Genomic DNA, 9,419 nt, shown 5'->3' with positions numbered 1-9,419 from the left:
CACACACACACACACACACACACAAAATCTCTTCAGAGCTGTTGATTGGGCTGGTTCCCCAGAGCCGTGGCTGTGAGGCAGGCAGGCAGCCCTCTGGAGCACCATTATAGCAGGCTGAAGCCTCTGAGGTGGTTTCCTCTGTAGTATTACTGCTAGGCTGGTCCCTGTGGGCCCCCGCCTCATAGAGGAAGAACCAGGGGCCCCAGCCTCATAGAGGAAGAACCAGGGGCCCCAGGGACCAGCCTAGCAGTAATACTACAGAGAGCTAGCCTACAGAGAGAGAACAGACCACGCTTGAGCCCCAGCCTGGATCCCAGCCAGCCTGCCTCTCTCTCAGGCTCCATACAGAGCCACTCCATTAGCAGTAGAATGTTTAACAGGGATTTAAGCACCCATGCGACACCATCATTAGGGGTCAGGCCAGATAATGCCTGACCGGCACCAGATAGACCAGGGTGCCAATATCTATTATCTGCTGTAACAACTATTGACCACTGCTGCTTCCTGGAGAGACGGGACAGGGCAAGACATCTGTCAGCTGGAGAACACAAGATACATTCTTCCCAGATGAAGCGTATCCTTCTGCACTAGCACACTTTATCAGATCATTACACATAGCCTACATAATACCCACTGTACTAAATACAGGGGGGACGTAAAGCAAGAAGCACAATCCTCCGCAAAATGTTTGAATCTAAAGGATCAGCAAGGCCAACTTAAAATTCCATAAAGTTCCGTTTTCTGTAGTCTAATATGGCACTGACTCGCATAAAGCTTGTCCTAACTCTATCCTCAGACCAGATCCATGTTATTGTCCACGCCATCACCATTCCACAGAGGCTCCTTCTAGATAGAAAACATCACTGGCTTAATAGATGGATGGATGGAGAGAGAGCTCCCTAATTCTCCATCCATCCATTCCCCATTTCCTTCCCCCCTGAGGTCCCTGGGCTTGTTTTGAGAATGTGCTAACACGTTGAAAAGAAGGTGTCTCTTCTTCTCGTAATGAAGACTCCTGGGCCAGGAGGAGGAGAGGAGGAGATGTGTACACCTCCCACGAGGGGTAATTTGTCCTTTTCCTTGATCCCTGGAAACAAATACATACATCCCCCGCTGGTTCCTGTAAAGCACCAGCCCTGCTGTTATCCTTTCCCAACAATATGTTTGTTTCTGTAGTTGTGTTGTGGTGGAGGTTTATATCACATTAGGATGGGGAATAAATGACTGACGCCTGTTGGAGGTTAGAGGTGGTGAAGCCAGGGGCTAGATTTGAGGCTCAAGAAAAACTGAGGGGGTTAGAGTGAGTCAGGGTGTGTGTGGGACCAAAAGGCTCCTTAACAGCTTCTACCCCCAAGCCATAAGACTGCCGAACAATTAATCAAATGGCCTCCAGATTATTTACATTGACACCTCCCCTCCAATTGTTTTGTACACTGCTGCTACTCGCTGTTTATTATCTATGCATAGTCACTTCATCCCTACCTACATGTACAAATTACCTCGACTAACCTGTACCCCCGCACATTGACTCGGTACCGGTACCCCCTGTATATAGCCTTGTTATTTTATTGTGTTACTTTTTATAATTTTTTACTTTCGTTTATTTGGAAAATATTTTCTTAACTCTTTCTTGAACTGCACTGTTGATTAAGGGCTTGTAAGTAAGCATTTCACGGTAAGGTCTATTGTGACAAATACAGTTTGATTTGATTTGATTTGTGAGCAGAGAAAAGCAGAAAAGCCGTTCATTAAGACGGGGTGTTTGGGGACTGGGCGAGGGGCTTAGAAGCACCACTCATTATCCAAGGGTGAGCCCACTCTAACCACTCACAGAACATGACCTACACCTCCACTGCTGCTACAGGGACTACATTGTGTGTGTGTGTGTGTGTGTGTGTGGGGGGGGCATGGCACAAAATAGAGAACACACTACTAGGAAAAAGGGTGAGTGAGGGGACTGGCATTTCAAGATTTTTATTTTAGCACTGATTGCTACAACAGCCTACAACCTGATATATCAAATGATTACACAATAATACACATCCACATTCATTTCAATATACACCTGTCCTTCAGCTATAAAATCCCTGTCACTATTCTCTCCCTCTCACCCTCCTCCTCCTCTCCCATGTTGAGAGGGAGTCCTACCCCTGGAGACCATCCTGGCAGATTTATAGGGGTAGAGACCTCTGGGACATCCCATTCCCAACCCTCCGTCCATGTCCCCTTCTCCCCGTCTCTCTGTCCCATTCCTCACCTAAATAGCCCGATCACACATTCTTAACCCACACGTCATGCCTTCACCCACAGGATCCAATGGAGTCAGGGGTTCCATCGCATCAATCACACAAAACCAATGCAGCAAACAGCCTAGCTACACTACCGGTCAAAAGTTTTAGAACACCTACTCATTCAAGGGTTCTTCTTTATTTTTACTATTTTCTACATTGTAGAATAATGTTGAAGACATCAAAACTATGAAATAACACATATGGAATCATGTAGTAACCAAAAAAGTGTTAAACAAATCAAAATATATTTGATATTTGATATTTTTCAAAAAGCCACCCTTTGCCTTGATAACAGAGTTCAGAGTTTCAGAGTTCTTGGAATGTTCCGTATTGACTGACCTTCAAGTCTTAAAGTAATGATGGACTGTCGTTTCTCTTTGCTTATTTGAGCTGTTCTTGCCATAATATGGACTTGATCTTTTACCAAATAAGGCTATCTTCTGTATACCACCCCTACCTTGTCACAACACAACTGATTGGCTCAAACGCATTAAGAAGGAAAGAAATTCCACTAATTAACTTTTAACAAAGCACACCTGTTCATTGAAATGKATTCTAGGTGACTACCTCATGATGCTGGTTGAGAGAATGCCAAAAGTGTGCAAAGCTGTCATCAAGGCAAAGGGTGGCTATTTGAAGAATCTCAAATCTCAAATATATTTTTATTTATTTATCACTTGTTTTGGTTACTACATGATTCCATATGTGTTATTTCATAGTTTTGAGGTCTTCACTATTATCCTACAATGTAGAAAATAGTAAAAAATTAAGAAAAACCCTTGAATGAGTAGGTGCTCTAAAACTTTTGATCAGTAGTGTATGTGCTATRGAGCCCAAATGGCCGGATAGACTTCTTCACTGAGTCTGTCTCTCCGCTGGCCCGGGGATAACTTTGTCTCTGATCTGTTTGTGCTGTCTTGCCAACTCCTATGGCGTGACAATGAACATAAGAGTTGTCAAGACAGCACAAAACAGATCTGTCATCAGGCTGGGTTTTGGTCTGAGAGACACGGTGAGGAAGATGATGATGAGAGGGGAAGTGAAGCTATGAGACTAACTAGCCACTACCCAGACTCCATGATGCAAGATACAGGAGCCTCAGAGGAGACCAAACTGTCTGGCTTGCTCAGTGTCAAAATCCCAGTATGCAACAGTTATCGGAGGGTGAAATGTCTCGTTAGCAGCAGAAGCAGCCTGTGTGCTCGAGTGATACTGAGCCCCTCATGGTTCACAGAGGACACAAAACATTCTCATMGAACGAAAATAACTGTAGAACACTTAGGCTTGGGTTCAAAGACCAGGGCTAGGAAGCTTGAGGGAAGGTGATCATTTTAGTTAACGTCGTCAAAATGTTTTGTATGATAAACAAGATATATACAGTCTGACAGCTGTGTTGTGCTGACAGCTGTGCACCTGTTGAGAGGCAGAAGGAAACAGGTGCTACTGAGGGGAAACACACTGCCAGGAAATGTGGAGAAAAACACAGCCAACCCTGGTTAACCTCACCTTGTCAGAGAGAGAGAGAGAAAAAAAAGAGAGACAGGGGMAGAGAGCGAGAGAGGGCAGAAGGTGATGCAACAGCAGTTAACCTGTGGGGCGTGCTGAACCATGTTGTCTGTCTGTCTTTTGGGGAGGGGAAACCTAAGAGGCCATGACTTTGCGGTTTCAGGTGGATGGTAAAAACACCCCACCCTGTGAGAACATCCTCTCTCGCCTCCTTTGGAAAAAGGTCAAAGTTAATCGAGGAAAGTGAAAGTGGATGGAAATGTGCTTGTTTGTAATGAGACGGTCTTTCTCCACATTACGTTTAAAGGGGTATATCCCAAAATAAATGTCTAAGTTAGTTGTGCAAGACATTTTATAGATAAATCAATAAGTAGCATATTGTTTTTAAACGTGTGTATGTTTTTCTCCACTGACAAAACAAAAGCTGATTCAAAGGGGTGTGGTAGATTTCAAAACTCTTCTGTGGTAGTATACACGAGTATCCTCAATGGAAGGTGGCTATCGAGGAGGGGAGGACACTTCCGCTTGACTATTAACGATATGACACACTCCTTGACCACTTATCGATTTCCAGGTCACGGAGAGAGAACGGAGGACGGTCTTTTGCCCAAATGAGAATCTCCCCTTGACTCACTCCCCCTCTCTCTAGCTCTCACCTTTTTACTTCTCTCTCTCTCTATTCCCTTTATATATCTCCTCTTTCTCTCCACCTCTCTCTGTAGGTCTTTTCTTTTTCTCTCTCTTGCCATCGTTAGCAGATTCTGCCTCAGTCAGTCAGTCAGTCAGTCAGTCAGTCAGTCAGTCAGTCAGTCAGTCAGCGAGTCAGTCAGTCAGTCAGTCAGTCAGTCAGTCAGTCAGTCTAACCATGCTTCAGGGGAAACATCTCTCTGCATCCTGCTTAGAGTTGCAGCCAACCAACCCAATGCTCCACCAAGGACTGCACTGCACTGCACTGAACTCAAGGCTCAGTCACAACCATAAGAAACAGATTCATACGGTCTAGACGTTATCGTGGGCGTTTTTTCTCTCTCTCTCCATTTCTCGCCTTCCAGCCGGACCCACAATTATACACTTAAACAATGGTGGTGTTGTTTCGAGAGCCTGCCGCTCTCTTTCCCCCGGCACCTTCCATTCCCACCCACGCCCCCGCTCTGCCTATCCCTGCTCTCCCCCTCCAAAACGGACAAATAAATCCAGGAGGCTGGCTGTTTCCTAAAGTCAAATCAATTAATGTACACACAGAGCTGAATACCACCGACTACAGTCCGGCCCTCCTCAAAGAGAAAATGACATCTTGTATCTGTCTATCTCTGTAAACATGAATTATAATCAGAGTCCCCCATGCCGAGGTGTCTGGGGAGAACTCTCACTACGCTAACTGTGTTTRCAGATGCACTCTGAATAAAACATGCCTTTTATTCTACTGCAGAAACACTATTCTATAAGCGGTTAGGCCACAGAGCAACCTCTGGTCAGGAAACAATTTAGCTCGTAAAGAAATAAATAAGAAAGTAGCTTACATTTGGCTTTGTATTTGGTTAGACAGCGAAAATTGGGTTTTCATTTAGGTCTACCAATTGTGTTAAATTGAGTGACCTCATCCTCAGCTTTGTGGACTGGTGTCCCCCACAGACCCTGAGTCAGTTAGTGAGAGTATATGTGTTTATTTGTTCTTAATAAAGACTGTAGTCAGGCGAACGTCAGACATCTTTAACACACACACACACACACACACGGCAGTCTCTATCTACAGCTCTCTCTCAGGATACTCTACTTCTTCACCATCTCTCCATCTCTCTTTCTCCAGAAAGACAAGTAAAAGGGAAAGCTCCAGTGTTCATATTAGCAGATGGCTACTGGTAGAGTATAGGGAACCCTGGCGTCACAACAGTCTGTCTGGTGGTGCCATGAGGGAACCTCCATGTCTGATGGGACATGGCCCACAATGCACCTCTCCATAAGAACTGAGAGAAGCCTCAGAGTCTGTGGAGAATGCAGTTTACTGTGCTACACTTTGACTGCTGCTTTAAAGTCAGACAGATCACTCACATTTTTACAAGGCCAACCGCTGTAAACCAAACGACCAGTGACTTGTACTTGTAATATCAATTTACTGAATAGCTAAAAGCTCTATGTCAGTAACCTTATCAGAAGGCAGTTGGTTGACCTCACCTCAGGGTTCATGCCAAAGCAGACAGCCAGAGAATCCTGCAGACAGTATCATCCCCTCAGGTTTAAAGACTTTAACAGCATTAGAGGGGGTGAGAGCTGTAACACTATGCCTCTGATCCCCATATCCACGTCTCAGTGTGTCCCAGAGCACCCTGCAGCTATGTGCACACATCATCCAGGTATGCATGTCCTACATGCCCCAGATGGGGCCCCGCCACTGGGCCTGACACTGATGGAGAGTCCCCTGGCTGGCCCGGCTGTGCTGAATCACGTCAGCAGGGCTCTAAAAACAGGGCCAGAGGGGTGTGGGTTACACCCCGGGTCAGGAGGGCTACATCCCGCTGGGGGACCAGAGCTGTTAACCGCAGGGGAATGGAAGTTAAACAGAAATAAAGCCGGGGGTAAGAGAGAGGACAGGAAAGCTATTCTGGATATGTGTCTTGGGGAAAGTGTGACACGTGTTGCGTTTCAGTGTGAATACAGACACATGTATTCCTCGGTAGTAAGGCACACCCCGGCATTAACGACCTGCGATGATGATCAGGCAAAGGGCAAGGTATGTAAAGCAGCCATAGAGCTGAAACTGTAGCTCATGTAATAGATCAATGTCATAAATGAAGAAATGAATGTAATGTACATGGATGAAATGTAGGAGGATGTTCCTCGATGTATGCATTAGTGCTAATATTTTGTGCACGTGTGTAGTATTAATGATATTATTTTATGTGTGTGGTATTAGACTATTGCTGTGCGTCGTCGGGTGCGTGTGTGTTGTGTGTGTGTTGTGTGGTGTGTGTGTTGTGTGTTGGTGTGTGTGTGTGTGTGTGGTGTGTGTGTGTGTGTGTGTGTTGTGTGTGTGTGTGTGTGTGTGTGTGTGTGTGTGTGTGTGTGTGTGTGTGTGTTGTGTGTGTGTGTTGTGTGGTGTGTGTGTGGTGACAATGGAGGAGTTAACTGCTCTGCTCTGATATATATATAGCTGTGATTCCTGGGAGTTAGGCAGCAGTACTCTAATATAATGGTCTATTAACCCCATTGAATGTTGTTCTAAGCTCTTGTGACAGATGCGTGCCAGTGTGAGAGGACCAGTGGCTGAGGGGCTCAGAGGAGAAGACACTGCCAGATAAATGGAGGGAGGGTAAGAGAGAGAATGAGACAGAGAGAAAAAACATGGGAGAGACACTGCCAGATAGATGGAGGAGAAGGAGAGAATCCAATCTCGCTCCCCCTTGCAAAAATATCGCAGCCTGGAAAGAGAAACTTAAGATACCTTCGTTTTAGGTCAATGCTCTTGCTATTTTGGCAATACGTCTCTGAATGTCATGCCAATGAAGCATAACTATGAATTGAAGAGAAACAGACACAGAAAGGAGAAGGAGAGACCAACCTGCTAACTCACCTTGCCTAATCATTTCTATTCTTCTTCCATTCACACAATAATCTTTTGACACCAAACGATCAGCTCAGTCTTCATCATCGTAATGCAGCCTATTACCATTACCATTACATTACCATTACCATTACCATTCCCAGGCCTCTGAATCTCAGCCACCACAGCTCAGCTCTGATTACTCAACTCATAATGGCTGCTGGACTGTCTGTCTTTCCTATGAGCTGACTGCCTGTCCACTTCTCACTCCAGCAGCATGTGGGATATGTGCTGGCTCCACTGTTGGCCACTTTACACCGAGGCTGAGTGAGCCCTAAGGGTGGAGGGACGAGGGCGGGGTGAGGTAGGAGGACGCCTAGCTCGGTGGCAGTTGGTGGGTATCTGTTTCCAGGCCCAATGGTGAGACAGTGTTCACCTTTAGAGAACAAATCTTTATATATCCCATGGATGTGAGTCAGGCTCTGGGCCCTGCCACGGGCGCTGATGATGGCACACTGTCACAGGTGTGGTGCCCACATAGCATACTGGGACTGCTCTCCTTTCACCAGGGGCACAGGGCGGGGGGCATCCCTAAGGGCTCAGAACCAGAAGGATTGGGTGTTTCTCACACATAGAAATATAATGTCAAAACATTGGAAGGGAATGTATGTTTAGTAATTATCTTTCTATGTTGTCTACAGACAGTATGCCAGCTGACAGGTTCTACTGCAGCTTGGCTGCCACTGTCACATTTCTCTATCGCCAACCTGTTGTGAAATAATAACACATAAGTGGATTACAGTGCTACTTACTGGCTTCACAGTGGAGTAACACTACACCCCAACACAAGGCAGCAGTGGAGACAAGAGAGAGTGTTGGACCTGGAAGCAAGGCAGCTGAGATGTCTCCTTTCAGGCCCTGATAATTGCTAGTGATGGTAGGTGCGCCTATCCCTTTCTATCTCTCCTCTGTAAACCCTGGATCTCTCCTGGGAGAGAGGAATTGCTAAGAGGCCCTCACCACCACAGAAACAGTCCATTCTGTCAGTCAGCGTCGCTTTACCTCTCTAGCCACCCGTGACGCTTCTGTCACTCCTCACTCAGCTCATTCACAGCCTGAGCCCCAGAGACCGACACCAGACTGAGACAGGACAAATAGACCTCCATTACCACAAAGCAGCTGAGGGGACCATTACCACAAAGCAGTCTGAGGGACCATTACACCAAAAGGCAGTCTGAGGGACCCCCCCCCCCCCACTACAGATTGTCTTTTCTTACCATTCTCACCATTACTTTAATCTCAGAATCTGTTGGTTGACTTTTACCACAAATGCTTTTTCAATGCCTTAACATGAGCAGTGAGGTGGTCTAGGAGTCTGTCATGTACTGTCAGGTGGTGTGTACATTTAAAGACATACACTTGAAAAAGGATTCTGAGTTTTAACTTGCAACATATACTCTCGACACTAAGTAGATTCAGCTCTGGATTTCCCATGTTGAGTTAACAACTTAAGGTTAAGTACACAATAACATCCTCTCTCCATTTCTCTCTCTCACATCTCTGACACACACACACACACACCCATACATACACACAGAAACCCTACCGGTCTACAGGTCCAACTGCCACCTCAGTCGTGTGCTTTGTCCTGCCATATGTCCTCTGTGTGTGGCTCTATTCTCTTATTCTCTGCAGACAGACAGACAGACAGACAGAGGCTCCTTCAGCTCCATAGAGTTCCAATGGGGTCAGTTTAAACCCAGCAGGGCAGCTCGTACCACACACAGAACCACCTAGCCCAGCAGGTCATACCACACAGCCACGGGGGTGACTGCTGTGTGTCCTTACAGCAGGACAGGGCTACTCTAGTGGGGCAGGCGGCTCCCTCACTCTCTTTCTATCTGATGACACACTCCAGCATGTAGCACTGAGGGGCATTTAAGCTTGGCACGCCTGTGGTGTAGAGTAACAATCCCTAGTCCCTCTAGTCCTCCCACCCCTTCTACTCCTCCCTCTCTCTATCCTTCTCTCTCTCTGAGTGTCTTTATCCAGAGGGGTGTGAGTGAGAGTAATTGACTGGCTGC

Source organism: Salvelinus sp. IW2-2015, linkage group LG23 (assembly GCF_002910315.2).
Source record: "Salvelinus sp. IW2-2015 linkage group LG23, ASM291031v2, whole genome shotgun sequence".
Taxonomy (NCBI): Eukaryota; Metazoa; Chordata; class Actinopteri; order Salmoniformes; family Salmonidae; genus Salvelinus; species Salvelinus sp. IW2-2015.
The sequence above is the reverse complement of the archived record's forward strand: the minus strand, read 5'-3'. Positions refer to the sequence as shown.